The 18,038-nt window shown below is 43.8% G+C and overlaps 1 protein-coding gene across 1 annotated transcript in view; it reads right to left on the reverse strand.

Annotated features, from left to right (window-relative positions):
- LOC138568793 (diacylglycerol O-acyltransferase 2-like) overlaps positions 1–18,038 on the reverse strand; it is a 414,612-nt gene that overhangs the window by 142,327 nt on the left and 254,247 nt on the right. The gene's annotated exons all lie outside the window — the stretch shown is intronic.

An 18,038-nucleotide genomic window follows, 5' to 3' on the forward strand; every position in this document is an offset into this window, starting at 1 on the left:
GATACTATCCATACATGGATGTCAATGCTAGCCTGAAACTGAACCCAATCAAAACCGAATTTGTCTTCATCAGTCCCCCCACCAAACAACAACTCCTGCAACAAAGGTAGGATGATGTGCCTGGAAGGCTTCGCTCCTCAGCTGTTAAACACAGCCACACCCCTGCACTGCGTTGTTGATGTAACCTTCCCTTCCAAAAGCACATAGACAAAAAGGCACAAACCACACACTCCACAAAATCAAACCCTTTGTTTCCCCGAACAAATTCGGTATGGTGGTTGATAGGTGTGCTCAGCCTTAAACAGCTGTTGGCGAATCCCATTCACAAAACATTGTTGAAATTCTGTAAAATTTGTATTTTAGTTATTTGGTTCGGCAGCAATGTCAGATCCTAATGGTGCTGAGGCTGACCGGTACCTAGTATACTGTTAGAAAGCAGAGAATGAAGGATCCATTTTGTTGCAACAAATCAATTAATTTATTTCTTGATTATGTTCATGAGTTCATCAATATTACAAGTTGTACATTTTAACAAATGTCTCAATTCTGTAAATTGTTTGATACTTTGATGTATAGTGTCTCTATGTTTCTTGACTTGAATGTTCCAATGATTGTACTAATATTGCTTATTGAATCCCCTTGACACGCATTTCTCCATCTTATAGTCAGATGGTTCATCAGGAGGGTTAAAAATTGAATCCTAGTGTAAATAACCTAGAAGAGAACAAATGCTAAAGTCCTTCTGTAAGTATGTCTTGATACATGGTATTTTCAGGGTTAACTTGAATCGAATGTTGAAACAAATTGGTTTTATTCACTCTAAATGGTAGTTCTTACACTTTTAAAGGGTTGTGTCAAGTCTGATCCCTCTCATTCTGTTCACTTAATTGATTTTCTTTGCTGGGCGTTAGAGTTTCCTCCTGCATTATATGAAAAATGGTGTAGTGTATGAATATCAATATAAAGTTCTATAACTGGAAGAAGCTTTTTGTTTTTAAAACAGAAACTGAAAAGAAAAGCTGTGAGATCTATCTCATTTCAAATTGTTTTTTACCTTAAATTCTAGCATTTTACCAGAAAAGCTGATTTCCTCGCGGTTCGATTGCCGCGGGAAATAAAAAATGGCTGTGTTAAATAGTGACATGATGACACAGCCACGCACATTATGCGTGACCGCGTCATTGTGTGTCCACCATTTCCACATGCCAGTGTGTTCATACATGTACAAAAGAAATGGAGTGAAAAGGCTGCACTGCTTAGCTGAAAGGCCAAGATCTCCTTTAAAAAGGAAACTTTTCACCTTTAAAATAATGCTGCTGACGCTATTTCCATCTGTTCTTTCTTAAAATACTGTGATTAATAAGGCCCTGCTATGCCCAATATCTTATTGTGCCTCAGCAAAACTAGGCAGGATTTCTGAATGACAGCCCCTGTCAAACCAACTCTGAGAGAAATCAACAAGGAACTGCATTTCTACTCGCACGGAAAACACATTAATTTCTTCACAAATGTATCAAAGCTCAGTAGCTCAAAAGAGACTCCAGCTATCTGAGCCATGTCAGTTTCAATGCATCTGTGCTTCAGATCAGTAGTTTTAAGAAAATAACTATGGCTGCGAGGCAATATTGGGAAGTCAAATGGCAAAATCGAATTTGAAAGGAAATGCCAGCAGTTTTCAACACATGCGTAAAAATGGGCTTTTGCACAACTAAAGGAGCAAAAAATGCCTGTTTGAAAAGTTAACTGTTGAAGGAAAGCCTGCCTTTACCTAGCAATGAGAAGGGGTTTGGGGATGGTGAAAATACATACAGGGGCTATTTTATTCCACAGGTTTGTTGTAATTCAGGACCAAATATCAGAAAATAAAGGTTTTAAACTGCCTTGGCTTGATTTGCAAGCTGTCAAAAACAGGTTATTCAGGTTGGCAGAGTTAAAGCTTCCCCCTAGGAAGGGAGCCACACCATAAACTTCCAGGACATGAAAGTGATAATTGCTAGCTTGAAAAACTTTTAATAGACCAGGACGAAGAAAGTTCACATGCTTGTCAGACATTCGTCTGTGCACCAGGCTGGGACAATAGAAATCCTGGGACACTATCCTGTGAAGTAAAGGGGGCCATAAAACCTTCAATGAAACTGGGAACTCCCATCCCACACAGGGCTGAAGTGACAGTGGGTGGCAGCTGAAAAAGAAAAAAAAAATAGTCCAGTGCAAGACAAAGGACTGCCATTTGCTTCCAAAGACTATTTTATAAATGAACTTTAAAGACTTTTATCTCTGTAGCAGGACTTTGTAAAAATATAAAAGAATTCGCAGTTTTAAAGTGATTTTATGGGCTTTCAATTAAGACATAGACTTCATTGCTGCATTGGGAAAAGTATTGCGGATTACAAGAAAAGCATCCATGTTGCAAATGCGAAGTTTTGTACATACCTCCCTTAATATCATCCACACCCATGTATACAATTATGGAATTTTTCACACTGAAAATGTCCCAAAAAAGTTTAAAAGGACAAAAAAATGTCTCAGAGATTGCAGGATTGGACGGCTGTGCTCTACACAAAATATGTAACCTGATTATAGCAGTTATTAAGGTGCCACAACTGTACAAATATGTAAATTGTGGTATGACAGATTTTTGGAAAAATGTCTGTGGGAAGTCTTTTTGTATCATAAAATGCAACCTCCTGAACTGAGTCACATCACAGGAGAGGCAACCACCATTGATTGTCCAATCCAGTTGTTTAAAGGTGGGCTTAGCTAGGCCGGCCCAGAAATATAGTCAATGATGTCACTATGCATTATAAATACGAGTCCCTGACAAGACTCTAGACACACACTCTTCCTGAAGTTCCTGAGCTGCGTTCCTGTTCCATCCATCCAGATTCCAGATCCAAAATACAAGGCCAAAGCATTGCTGACGCTGCTCCAGGGCCCACTGCAAAACCCAAGCAGTGCTGATCCTATTCCCAGCAAGGCCTCAACTCTGAAATCCCACTAAAATGCCCAAATAACCAGAGGGGAAAGCTGTGGACGGTCCGAAATCCCAAAAATTAAAAGTGCACTGTGAGTATAATCGCCATCCCATAGAAACCCTTAGCACATCTTGTCTTTGTCCTTATCTCACTCTCAAAGTCATCCTATTGTTACCCTACTAACTTGTTAAAACTGTCAGAATCATTCTTGCAACCCTGCCCCCGATTTGTAGTGCTAGCACCATCTCTTTAGTAAATTTGTCTTGTGTAATCCTAAGCCATTTGTCCTATTTCGAGTGATCAGACTGGTTTCCGCCAGGGTTGGGCGCTGGGGTGACGGGGTTGAAGTTGCGAACCAACCCTGGCTCTTACTGTGTTAATCTTTGGTGGCCTAGTCTGAATATTCTAGTGTAAAGTAAAACTGCTGTTGTCATAACTGATCTCCCTTCCTATTTCACAGCTCCATTTTACTCAAAGCGCACCTTTTTATATCTTGCATAACTCATCCAATTTACCAGCTAGAGACTTAATTTCACTTCCATATTGTTCCTGTGATATACCTCTATACCCAAACCAAACAACCCCACTCAAAGCAGTGTATTTCACCGGTTTTTATTAAAAACCGTTTGGGTAATTTCAGGTGGGAATTAGAAAAATTGCAAAGTTTCCAATGTGTCATTTTGCTGAAATTCGTTTTAAACTTTCCACTCATTTTCGAACTGTATGCTTTTGGCAATCCATTCTTTGTGATTTTTAGTGTCTTTGCATTGTTGCTTTAGTGAGGAATTATATTTTCTTCAAGGTTTGTAACACACATTCATTATTTATTTGTTCATTTCCAAGTGTCACTTCATAACATTGCAAGGGGTTTAAAATCTGTTTTTCTCTCTTATTTGGGGAGGGAAGGTCAGATTTGAATTCCGTTTCCTGTTTCTTATTTCTGATTACCTGCTGCTTCTGTTTACCCACTCAGAATGTATTATTTGTGGTTGAGGGAACATTGCAGGGGGAAATTCTAAATTGGGTGCTATCTTTCCTAAACCAAAAAGTGCACCTATTCCGCTGTTCTGTGTCTATGGTCCATTAGCAGGTTAAACCCAGTGCATTGCTCACATTCTCATTGTAATTATCACCCCATTGGTGATTGCTGCCCCATATTAAAAGGTGTATGATTTCTTTTGAATTTTAAAATAAATAAATAAATAAATATTGTATTTTACCAACCAGCCTGGTTCATGGTCAATTGTGACCCGGGGTATTTGAAAAGGGGGTGTGATATGAGTTGTGTACCATCTCAATATTGAATCTATATAAAGAGATAAGCATTTCAGTCATGCGCTGCATGCTAGGCCAAGACCAAGGTGTGTGTCGCCTGATTGAAATCCTTAACAAATTTGGGGGCTTGAGTCTGGGATTGAGTTTGGTTACCACCCGTGACAGTCTAACACAGCACACTAACCTGCAAGGTAGAGATATTTTGTGAGGTGGGAATACTGGGTTACACTGTACAAGTGCCACCCCAAAACAAATACTCTAAGTAACAGGCCTGTGTCAAAAAGTAAAACTAAAATCAACCCCAATATAGACAGAAAAGCAATAGAATACAGGTTACCCTTACATGAAGAAATACATTAATAAAGAAAGAACATTTCCAAAATGACTGTAGTAGAAATCAACATGGCTTGGGAGCACCTTCTGCACAAGCTATTTGCCAGAGGTGAGTGGCCAGAACCTAATGAAAAAGTCTGGCTACAAGAAATAACACAACAGGTCACCGCCATGACGGTGGTATATGGTAGATGTGGCAGGACGGTCGCATATTACACCAAGCTTTGAGTGAATTATATATGACCCCAAAAATTAAAGAGGAGCAAATCAAAATTGCCAGAATCACGGCCTACATGTATCTCCACATGGGAGTGATGTGGGAAAGGCATGAGGAAAACACGACTCTGGCGCAGAATCAATTTGAACTATTAAATAAAATCCAGATTGATTTAAATTTAGCAGAACAAACATTACAAAAGAGCCAAGAGTTGGAGGTAGAATCTGCAAACTACATCATACAATTAAAAGAAGATTTGGCTCTCCAACAGCGAAATAATGAAGATCAAGCGACCCGATTAGAGGCATTGAAAGAGGAGTGTAGGGAAAATGTTGACTCTCTCCAAGAGAGTCAACAGAAGGTAAATCAACAAATAAATTATAATAGAACCTGCACAGAGCAGATAGTTAACCTACAATATCAGATAGAGGAATTGAAAGAGGAAAATAATAAATTAATTATGAGAGACCTCCACTCTCAAGCAGAATTTGATCAAGAGCGCCTGAAATCCAATACCATCAAGAAACAAAGGGATGAACTGGCTGAACAGAGGGAAACCCTAAATCAGGCAAAAGACGCCCTAGGCCAGGAAGTAAGCAAATTAAAAAGTTACAGGGAAGTGAGTTAGCCCTCCAGACACGTAATGACCTCAAAACAGAGTATGGGAATCTACTGGAGCACGCCATACGGGTAGAAGGTGCTCTGGAAGAGAACACCTAGACCAAAGATGCAAAAACTCAGGAGGTGAGTCTCCTGCAACAGAAATTGTCTCATTATTCCCAAATCATGCAGGAAGCACAGAGAGACAATGAGGCCCTCTGTGAAAAGAATGATGGGCTTTACAAACAAGGGGCAGCGCAAGAGCGGGTCATAGAGGCCAGTAAAGCCTTGATAGCTGAGCAAAAGGCTAAAATCTTTGCTTATTATCAAGAAGTAAGGGCTGAGGAGGAGAAACTAGCGAGGTTAGAGAAAGAGGCTGCTAGAGTTAATCCTAACTGGAGTGACCACGAACAGGTAGAGAGGGGCAGGGTAACTCCTGATCATAGTAGAAGGACCTCTGTACTAAGGGACTCAAACCCATTTAATACTGTGAACACTGGCAACTTCATGTCTACCGGTTCACATGAGCCGGAAACCATGAGTCCGGCAGAATTCAATAGGTTTAGCATGATAGAACTGACGGATCAGCGCCCCCCAAAAATGGATGGATGGGTGTCCCTGTATAGATATTCAAACATTAAGGCTGATGTCTCTGACAAGGAAGACTCCTATGAGAGGAGGGTCAGGGATTTAGACCCACAAAAATACTACCTTCCAAGGGACCTGTTGGTTCAATTTGATGAAAAACCGAATGAAATGAGGCCCAAAAAGAGCATCCTGAAGACCTCTACCCAATTAGGGCAGTGGGAGGGATACTCTGCCAACCCTGGGAGCAGGGAAGAGTCAGAAGACTACTCTCCTGAGCACCATAGGAATAGAGAAACTAGGCCCCTCCATTATGCGAGCCCCTCTCAAGCTCACAGAATCAGGGAGTGCCTAGATGATCATGAGGGGACCTCAAGTAGTAGCGCCTCTGAGTCTGAGGGTGAGTGGGCTCGGGTGACTAAGCCAAAGAAGGCAAATAAACTCAAGAGAGTTATGACAAAAGACCCCATTAGGCAGATTAGGGCCCTTAGGAGTGTCATAACCCCCTACCATAAACATTCAAAATATTCTCTTTGGAAACACTTGGAACTCTATGAGCAAATGATGGACAATTTTCATCTGAAAGACAACCCGAACTGCATAGAGTATGTAAAATGGACCTTCTCCCTTGAGTACTCCAGTTTCTTTGCTGGACTGGAGGACGAAAGCCATTCAAGATGTTCCATCTACCGGGCAGCCATCTTGAAACACTTTTCCAACCACAGAAACCCCCAGGAGGCTCGCAAAGCGGCCTACAATCTGCAGTGTGGGGAAGATCAGGCCCCACGAGAATTTGTGCAGGAGCTCAAATGCGCCTTTGCACAAACCACTAGGAGGGTACGCACGGATAGCAGGGAGTACATAACCACCTTCTTTCATGCACTCCCCAAGTATATCATGACCCAGCTGGTGAGGGATTTCCATGACAAAAGATCTCTGGACTGGGTCATAGAGCAGGCGACCCACATTTATGAGCTCCAAAAACCTGCAGAAAATAAAAATGTGGCCAAGAACCCCAAACAAGCCAACACCCATGCTGCTGCTAAGGTGGCAGAGGAGAAGGTTGCCCCCATTTTAGATCTAGAGATGGGGGAGCCCAAAAATGTACCTACACAAAATCAGCAAAATCAGAGACCCAGAAGGCCTTCAGGCCAGTTACAAACAGGTGGCAGTCAGGGAGGTAATCCCACTAATAGGACCCCTAAATCCCCTGATTACATCAGTCCCCGATACAAGGGCATCCAAGCAATCTTGGTGTATGTATAGACTCCCCCAGCTCCAGGGGGGGTTCCAATCAGGTAAGTACCGCCCCAGGAAACCTCCCTCCTGACTTCCCCCAGGAGGGCCGGAATTCCCCAAATGCTGGTTTAAGTTTCTTTCCCCAGTACCCACAAAACCCCAACCTGCAGGACAACCCTCCTTTCATTCCCCGATTTCAGGAACCCAGACAACCCAATCTGGGAGAGATGAGGCCAAGGGTGGAGGGTTACCAAAATTCACCATATCCAGGGTACTACGGGAGAAGGGACAGTTACCCTTCCCGTGATACACCTAGAGTTGACCAGAGACCCCCGTACCAGCTGGAACGGGTGTCCCAACTGGAGCCCCAGGTCCAAAACCTTACCCAGGATCTGGGTCGCATGTTGAGGGCTCAATAGAACCCTCAGATAAACATGGCTGCTCAGAACCCTGCAAACCAAGGGTCTGGTACCACAGAACAATGACGGGGCGAGAACCCTGACAACTCACCACCGGTTCCAGAGGAGGTACGTGGGCAAGGTGGGTGTAAAGCTCTAGAGGAAGCTTCCTTCCTTAATCGTGAAAAGCCCCTGGAAACCCAGGAACCGGAACAAACTTCTCTTGCCCCTGAAAATCTGCAACCCAAGGAACAGAGGGTGGGTAGGAGAAATAAAGAACTCAAAAAGACCCATTTTGTGGAGGAAGTTAGTGTCCTCCAATTTGAAGGGGAAGAATCCTCAGAGGATTCTGGGAAAAAGATCTCCTTCAGGGACGGGGGGACTCTTCCCAAAGAAAAATGGGTCCCAAGGGATTTAATTGAAGACTGGGTGGATGTGGGGACTAAGTCAGAATCGCCCATCCTTGAACCCCAGAATGAGCACCCAGGATACCCAACAGTAACAGAGGGATCCCAAACCTCACAAACCAGTTCTGGTGACTGCCTCAAAAAAGGGGGGTGCAGCCCAGAATCTGCAAAAGGGGAGCCCAAAACTCCCCAAATATCCAAATGTAAAATTTTTCTTTCAGATGCCCAAACGCCCACACAGAATTATGCCCAAAATACCCCTGTGTCGGAGTCAAAAATAAGGAAATTGACCACCAGCTTGCCCAAAATGCACATTATCTTTGCCCCCTTGAGGAGAAGGAGGGTAGATTTTATGCCCCGGTCCAAGTGCAAGGGCAGTGTACATTTTTGCCGCTGGTGGGCACTGGATCCCAAGCCACTCTTCTGTCCAAAAGGGCCTTTGAGCAGCTAAATTCAGGAAGGGGGGGTACCAAATCCCTCTCACCCTTCTTCCTGGACAACTCCAGAACTTCGATAGGAATGGAATTCCTGTTGAGGGGACTGCAGATTTGGAAATAAAAATTGGGCGAAACAAATTGAAACACCCGGTCATAGTCGTCACTCCAGAGGGCACATCCTGTGCACTGGAGAATGAAATCCTGCGCAGGTTGTCCCTCCTAAGAGACTGTGTGAACAAGGTCCTCTGGGCTCCGACTAACAGGCCAATAAGATTGAAACAGAGTGTCAACCATCTTAGTTTAAACGGCACATGCCACATGGTTAAACAAAAACCGGATCATTTTGAGTTTCATTTCCAGAACAATCAAACACCTGACGTGACAGTAATTGCTGTAGGACAACAAACTGCTGATGGGAACTCCTCTCCATTCCTGAAAATCAACCTTCCTTCCAGTCTCAAGTGGCATTCCACAATGGAAGGAAATACTTTGAAATTTTATACCAATTCATAATCTGAAAATCCCAATTCCATAGCCAAAAGTGATGAGAAACCAGCTCAGAGTTTAGCTGACATTCAGAAAATTAGAGAACAGTTGTTCATCCCTATTCAGTTAAATGAGGGGAAGGAATATGCTCTCGCCCGAGTGTGTGTGAACAACGGTAAGAGCTTCATCAGCGAAGCCACGTTCAGGAAGCTCAAAATCTCTATAGGAAACAAAAGCATAGTACATAATTGTTGGGTCATGCGAGATGTCCCTGCTGCATTCTATGTAGGCAATGACATTCTCAATCGTTTTGTCATTAATTGGGATCTGATAGATTATAACGCCTGGTCCCGAGTAGGGGGTAATCCCATGGACTTTGATGATTCAGAAAAAGCATTTCGGTCAGCCCAATTGCTGCTGTATGCAGTTGAAGTTCAAACTGGAGAGGAAGTCACCATCTCAGGATGGACCCGACTATTCCCACTTGAATTAAAAATTAAAAGAGGACAGAAACGGCAAAATCCTGACACATATGTACACCTCAATGCCCATCTCCAACAGCAGGGGTTGGGGTTAAACCCAACATCATTAGTCAATGCAGACCACAACACCATTCCAATTTTGATGGATAACAGCGGCCTTAGGAGTATCACTCTGGGCGCAGGCATCATTATTGGAATGGCGGTTGATGACCAACATTTTTCCATGAATTTAGGTAATGAACTGATAGGACCAATCCCGATTGACTGCTTTGACAGTGATAGTGACAATGACTTACCACCAGACAGGATGTTCACCTGGCAAGGGGGGAATTTCCTGGTGTACTCTTCCTGCCCTTACGGTGAGGAAGAGGTGACCTGTGATATCAGGCAGGATGAGGTGGTCTTCCAGGTCCACAATGACTGCATCTCCTACTGGAACCCCTCGGACCAGGTGAATACTCTAACCAGGGACCTCTCCACCCAGCTGGAGGATGCCGCTGAGATAGCAAAACCGGAAGTCTTTCCAGGCTTCAGGCAACTGGTTGAAGAGTGAGTGAACCTAGCTGATGCCTGTGACACCCTGGAGTAAAAGCAAAAGTTGAAACAGGTTTTCTTAGATTTTCAAGATCTCTTTGCGGTGGATTCATATGACTGTGGTCGCACCAAAATCCATACAACAACACTTTCCACGGACCCTGGAATTACTCCAGTGTTTGTGAAGCAATCCTGCTTGCCTCTCGCATCCATGGAGTCCCTGATGGAAATCATCAAAAACCTTGAGTCCCGTGGGATAATTTGTCCAGTCCACAGCACCTATAATAATCCAGTGCTGGGGATTTTAAAACCGAATGGCCAGTGGAGACTCTGTGCCGACCTTAGGGAGCTAAATAAGTGGGTCCACATGTCCCGATGGCCTCTCCCCTACAATGACCAGGGGCTAGCCCAGATCCAGGGGTCAAAGGTATACACTGCCTTTGACCTGACCAATGGGTACTGGACCGTGCCTGTCAGTAGGGAGGACCAATACAAGCTGGCCTTTACCTCCGGGGGGCAGCAGTACACTTGGAGCCGGACTCCCTTCAGATACATCAAAACCGGCAACGAATTCAACATCTTCCTACATAAGGACATGCCCTGCTTGGGTGAAAGGGGTAACCTGGCTGATGTGGATAATGTCCTGATAAAGAGCTCAACTGTGGAGGAACATATAGCGGAAATCGGTTATGTTCTGACACAGTTGAGGGTTGCCGGAGCAATACTGTCCTTTCAAAAGGCACAGTGGTGCAGAAACCCTGTCAACTTCTTGGGGCATGTGTTAACTCCTGAGGGTCTCTGTCCCCAGGAAAAGAAAGTAGAAGCACTCCTAAAACTAAAAGACCACACAACTCTGCGGGAGCTAAGAAGCCTCCTTGGACTGACTAATTACAGTAAGAAATTCATTGAGGATTACGGAGAGATCGCAAGACCCCTGATCCATCTGTTGAAGGGGGGGTCAAGTGGGAGTGGGGTCCAGAACAAGCAGCGGGAGTAAAGCAACTCAAAAGAAACCTCTCACAGGCGCCTTGTTTAGCTTACCCTGTCAAAAACAAGGAGTTCTTCTTGGAGACAGGGTTCTCAAATACATGCTTGACAGCAGTATTATATCAAAAGCATGACAAGGTCAATAAAGTCATCTCCTATGCAAGCAAGACTTTATCCTCTGTGGGAAGGCACTCTTGGCAACGGTGTGGGCATTGAAGAATTACCGCCCGTTCATCCAGGGGGAACACATCATAGTGAAGACTCCACACCAGCCTTTGCAATACCTCCAAAGCAACAGAATCCGGGCCGGAAATGTGAGTAATTCCAGAATTACTCCCTGGATTCCGTCAACGCATTGCTTTCCTGTGGAGGTCAGATATGGCCAAACCAAGAAGAGTCCCCTTGCGCAAGGTCTGGCTGACTAGCATGATTGTGCCAGAGAAAACTGTCTTGAGGATGAAAGTCTTAAAATCCAGGACAACATGGAGGCGTACCTGAATTCCCCACACAAAGTCTATGAAGAAGACAAGTGCTAGGGAATGCCCAGAGTTTATGTGGACAGGTGCTCCTACCATGTTGACAACAACGGGGAAAAAGAACTTGTGGCCGGCGTTGGGAATGCCTGGGTGAATGATGCCCCCGAGCCCTCCGCTGGGTACAAAATCTGTCCCGTAGTAGACAGGTGGCAGAGTTGATGGCAGTTCATCAAGCCATCCTCACTGCCGTCCAACACCAATTCCACGAACTGGTCATAATCACTGATTCAGATTATGTCCGGAACGGGTTCGTGGAGCACCTGGTTAATTGGAAAACCAGACGCATGCTATGTGCTAATAATAAACCGCTTATATATGGCAAGCTCATCCAAAATATAGATGATCTGGTCACCTCTAGTGGGATGACCGTCTATTGGAAGAAGATCAAGGGTCATTCCATGATAGAGGGGCCAGAAAAACTGGAAACAACCTAGAGGATAAGTTGCCCAAAACCGGAGCCATCCAGGGGGATCTCCTTGAGACCGAGTCCCTGTTGGGGCAGATCCAGGTCACTGCTATCACTAGGTCCCAGACAAATGCTCACAATGAACTCTCAACTGCCCAATGGAGTAAGGAGACCCCAGATGCTAATTTAATCATGGCACTAAAAGGGGATACAATCATTGGTAAATTTTATCAACACATTGAGGAACCTTAAAACTGTCCCCTGATGGACACCGATTACATTGGGAAAGAGGACCTCAGGGTGTTTATGAAATGTCCAAAAATGTTCAGAATCCAAGACGGTTTGTTGGTGAGGAGATCCATAACTGACTGTGACCAGTGGGTGGTCTCTACCTCATTCCGAAGCCTGATTCTAAGTCACGCCCATGATGCGGCCACATCCGGTCATCAGGGGTTTCCCACTACTTTAGAAATCTTGCGAGAGGTTGCATACTGGCCACACATGGGGCAGGACCTCAACCAAGGTGTGTCTTGTGTGTGCACAATTTCAGCCAACATCACTCACACACCGAGCTCCGCATGACAAGATGGGGATGACACTGCCTTGGTCAGATTTACAAGTAGATTTCATCGGGCCCCTGATTTGCTACTCTAGGGGGAACAAGTACATGTTAACCGTAACATGCTTGTTTACCAAATGGGTGAAATGTCTCCTGGCCCCAAATCGCAAGGCAGAAACAGCAGCTGCCCTGATGATCAACCACATCTTCTTGCGTTTTGGCCTACCCCAAAGGATTGAGTCAGATCGAGGTAGTCACTTCACCAGCGAAGTGATGACAAAGATGTGGGAGATACTTGGGGTAAAAAGAAAACTTCATATTGCATACCGTTCATCCTCTAGTGGTGAAGTTGGGAGGTACAATAAAACCATTATGAGCATTCTAAAAACGTTTGTGGCAGATTCTGGCTCAAGTTGGGACATCCGATTACCGCTTGTCCTGATGGCCATCAGATCTACACCTTCTTCTGCAACAAAGATGTCTCCATTTGAGCTGATGACTGGACGAAGGATGGTGCTACCTCAGCATCTGCTCTATAGAATACAAGACCAGACACTGATCAACGCCTCCACAACTCATGAGTATGTTGACAATCTAAGAAAACACCTTCAACATGCTTTTGCGTACGCTCAGCGGAATCTAGAAAGATCTGCAGAGGGCATGAAGACTCGGTATGATCTAAAAATGACCAAAAAGGAGTACCAAGTAGGAGACAGGGTCTACTTGTACAATTTCCAAAGGAACCAGACCAAAAAGCGTACATTTTTAACCAGCTGGTGAGAACCTTTTGAAATTGTAGATAAAATGTCACCTGTCGCCTACAGAATCCGCATCCCCAAAGGTAAATTGACACAAGAGAAATGGGTCCATATTAATCGGCTAAAGAGTTTGTCACCCTAGGCACACTTTGCAACAAATTGAGGAGCCCAGAGAGAATCAAATAGAGGAGACATTTGAAACATGAGAATACGACAAAGGAAGAACCAGAAGGGAACAGATAAGAGTTTTTGGTATAATTATGTAACAGGGAGTATTTTTCTTCATTATCAATTGTCATCATTGAATATCTGCGTATCCCACTGCTGTCAACCCGATTGGAGGGCAGTTAGTGGGAAATGGTAGTAACTGGTTTGTGTTCTCTTTCATTGATTTGTACTGGTTACACCTTCATACCAAGGAGGACCTCCTTGGGGACCTGGAAAGTAGAAACCCAGGAAGTTTGGGGTTTTCGCTCAACACCATAAAGGAAGATCCAAGAGGAAGCTTGGAGTGTCGTTCCACGTTCCAACCAGGGACAGCGCGACGCACTGCTCTCTGATGGAAGAAGGACTCATACCTGACTGATTCTGCTTTGTCCCATGGAGAAATCCCACTTGCCCGATTCTCGCTCGACTTGGAATCGCAGATGAAGTTGGGGGGGTTATGTGGGATATATTGACCCACTCAACAGTATTTCCCCACATCACCAAGATGCATGTGCGCAGAAACAGCAAAATGGCTGTGCTGGCTCCTGCGAGCGCAATGGCCTCAAAACTCTGTTTTTGCAGCACCAAAAAGATGGCTGCACCTTCTTGCCAAGCACACAGGGGCAGGATGGAACAAGGAGACACACTAAGGGAGCGTGCCAGTGTGTTCTTACCTGTACAAAATAAATGGAGTGAAAAGGCAGCACTGCTATGCTGAAAGCCCAAGATTTCCATTATAAAGGAAACTTGTCACCTTTAAAATAATGCTGCTGATGCTATTTACATCTGTTCTTCCTTAAATCACTGTGATTAATAAGGCCCTGCCATGCCCAGTATCTTATTGTGCCTCAGCAAAACCATGCTTTTTGAATGACAGCCCCTGTCAAACCAACTCTGAGAGAAATCAACAAGGAACTGCACTTCTACTCGCACGGGAAAACACGTTCATTTCTTTACAAATGTATCCAAGCTCAGTAGTTCAAAAGAGACTCCAGCTATCTGAGCAATGTCAGTTTCAATGCATCTGTGCTTCAGATACACTACTGCCTAGAAGAAAATAACTATGGCTGTGAGGCAATTTTGGGAAGTAAACTGTTGAAGGAAAGCCTGCCATTAGCATTGTGAAAGGGGTTTGGGGCTGGTGAAAATACATACAGGGGTTATTTTATTGCACAGGTTTGTTTTAATTCAGGACCAAATATCAGAAAATAAAGGTTTTAAACTGCTTTGGCTGAATTTGCAAGCTGTCAAAAACAGGTTATTCCGGTTGGCAGAGTTAAAGCTTCACCCTAGGAAGGGAGCCACACCATAAACTTCCAGGACATGAAAGTGATAATTGCTAGCTTGAAAAACTTTGAATGGACCAGGACAAAGAAAGTTCACACGCTCGTCGGACATTCGTCTGTGCTCCAGGCTGGGACAATAAAAGTCCTGGGACACTAACCTGCAAAGTGAAGGGGGCCATCAAACTGGGCTGAAGTGACATTGGGTGCTAGCTGAAAAAGAAAGAAAATAGTCCAGTGCAAGACAAAGGACTGCCATTTGCTTCCAAAGACTATTTTATAAATAAACCTTAAAGACTTTTATCTCTGCAGCAGGACTTTGTAAAAATATAAAAAAAATGTGCAGTTTTAAAGTGATTTTATGGGCTTTCAGTTAAGACGTCATAGACTTCATTGCTGCATGGGGAACCGAAATGGCAAAGTATTGCGGATTACAAGAAAAGCATCCATGTTGCAAATGCAAAGTTTTGTACATACCTCCCTCATGATCATCAAAACCCATGTATAAAGTCATAGAATTTTAGGCTGAATATTTCACACTGAAAATGACCAACAAAAAGTATAAACGGACAAAACAATGTCTCACAGATTGCAGGATTGGACAGCTGTGCTGTACACCAAATATGTAACCTGATTATGTTATTTATTAAGGTGCCACAACTGTACACATGTGTAAATTCTGGTATGACAGATTTTTGGCAAAAAGGTCTGTGGGAAGTCTTTTTACATCATAAAATGCAACCTCTTGAACTGAGTCACATCCCAGGGGAGGCAACCAACATTGATTGTCCAATCCAGTTGTTTAGAGGCGGGCTTAGCTAAGCCGGCCCAGCAATATAGTCTATGATGTCACTTTGCATTATAAATAAGAGTCCCTGACAAGACTCTAGACACACACTCTTCCTGACGTTCCTGCGCGGCGTGCCTGTTCCATCCATCCAGATTCCAGATCCCAACTACAAGGCCGCCAAAGCATTGCTGACCCTACTCCAGGGCCCATTGCAAAACCCAAGCAGTGCTGATCCTATTCCCAGCAAGGCCTCAACTCTGAAATACCACTAAAATTCCCAAATAACCAAAGGGGAAAGCTGTAGTGTTTTTGGGAAGCATCCTGATACCCCTAACTGCATGCTCGCTGCCATCCTGCCATCCAGCTGACCTTTAGTATCCAGTGACCAGAATTGCCAGTCCAGAAGTGCCACCCGGTGACCAGAACTGCCCAGCTGTTTTCCAGGTGCGCTGCCGTGTAGTCACCAGAACCGTTGACTGTCCAAAATCCCAAAACTAAAAAGTGGACTGTGAGTATAATCGCCACCCCATAGAAACCCTTAATATATCTTGTCTTTGTCCATATCTCACTCTCTAAGTCATCCTATTCTTACCCTGCTAGCTTGTTAAAACTGTCACAATCATTCTTGCAACCCTGCCCTCGATTTCTAGTGCTAGCACCATCTCTTTAGTAATTTTGTCTTGTGTAATCCTAAGCCATTAGTCCTATTTCGAGTGATTGGACTGGTTTTCGCCAGGGTTGGGCGCTGGGGTGACGAGGTTGAAGGCGCGAATCAACCCTGGCTCTCACTGTGTCCATCTTTGGTGGCCTAGCCTGAATACTCTAGTGTAAAGTAAAACTGTACTTGTCGCAAATGATTTCCCTTCCTATTTCATAGCTCCATTTTACTCAAAGCGCACCTTTTTATATCTTGCATAACTCATCCAATTGACCAGCTAGAGACTTAATTTCATGTCCATATTGTTCCTGTGATATGCCTCTATACTCCAACAAAAGCCACACTCCAAATCAGTGTATTTCACCTGTTTTTATTAAAAACGGTTTGGGTCATTTCAGGCGAGAATTAGAAAAATTGCAGTTTCCAACGTGTCATTTGCTGCAATCTGTTTTAAACTTTCCACTCTTTTTGAACTGAATGCTTTTGGTAATCCATTCTTTGTGATTGTTAGTGTCTTTGCATTGTTGCTTTAGTGAGGAATTATATTGGGGGAGGGAAGGTGCGATTTGAATTCTGTTTCCTGTTTCTTATTCCTTATTACCTGCTACCTGCTGCTTCTGTTTATCCACTCAGAATTGATTATTTGTGGGTTGAGGGAACATTGCAGGGCAAATTCTAACTTGGGTGCTATCTTTCCTAAACCAAAAACAGCTCCCATTCTACTGTGCTCTGTCTATGTTCCATTAGCAGGTTAAACCGAGTGCATTGCTCACATTCTCATTGTAATTATCACCCCATTGGTGATTGCTGCCCCACATTAAAAGGTGTATGATTTCTTTTGAATTTTAAAATAAATAAATAAATATTGTACTTTACCAACCAGCCTGGTTCATGGTCCATTGTGACCCGGGGTATTTGAAAAGGAGGTGTGATATGAGTGGTGCACCAATCTATATTGAATCTATATAAAGAGGCAAGCATTTCAGTTGTGCGCTGCATACTAGGCCGAGATCAAGGTGTGTGTCGCCTGATTGAAATCTTGAACACCATACTGCATCCCGCCTCATTACAGGTGCCCACAAATTAGACCAAATGTTTCCAACACTGTGCATGATTTACTGGCTCCCCCATCCCGTCAGGATCATATTCAAAACTGAATGTATCCCCTATGAAGCAGTCTCAAACAGAACACCAACATACTTGGCTGCTTAACTACACCCCTGGAGGCTCTCGCACCTCAGATAGCAAAACGATCAAAAGCTTGGAGTCAAAGCTATCCCACAAAGAGAAGACTTGCAAGCAGTCCTTCTACTGCCACTCCCTGACCACATCACACTCAATCCCAGTAGAGGCTCGCAATGCCCCTACCATCCTTCTGTTCCTCAAAACATAACAAATGTGGCTCTTTCAAATATACCTGCCAGACACATAGAAATCTCTCTCAACCTCCACCAACAGTACTGCATTACTGTATAAAATGACAAGCCCAATTCTGGCACAATCCTGTTGTAAAGCTGCTCTGCTGCTCTTGATCTAGTGATCTACGTTTGAGCTATACTAAATAAATAAGTAAGTAAGTAAATAAATAAATAAATAAATAAATAAATATCTACTCATGTCAATAAAGTATCATTGTATTGTGTGTGGAAGTGAATTGAGTGCCTGGTATGCCAGAATTTCATTCTGTTGCTGATGCCAACTGTTTTAACAATAAATGTAAACCTTTACCCGGTTGCGCCCCAGTGTGCAGGTTGGCTTTTTTTTTGTCGCAGTATATTTGACATAGACAGACCTGCCAGGCGCAACGGCCCAGGAAGGCAGAGTTGTAGTGTGGCGGTCCGGAAAGGGTGCCGGTACAGTGGTATCGAAACCCTTATTTCCTTACT

Source organism: Ambystoma mexicanum, chromosome 1p, assembly GCF_040938575.1.
Source record: "Ambystoma mexicanum isolate Mex_15411 chromosome 1p, UKY_AmexF1_1, whole genome shotgun sequence".
Classification (NCBI taxonomy): domain Eukaryota; kingdom Metazoa; phylum Chordata; class Amphibia; order Caudata; family Ambystomatidae; genus Ambystoma; species Ambystoma mexicanum.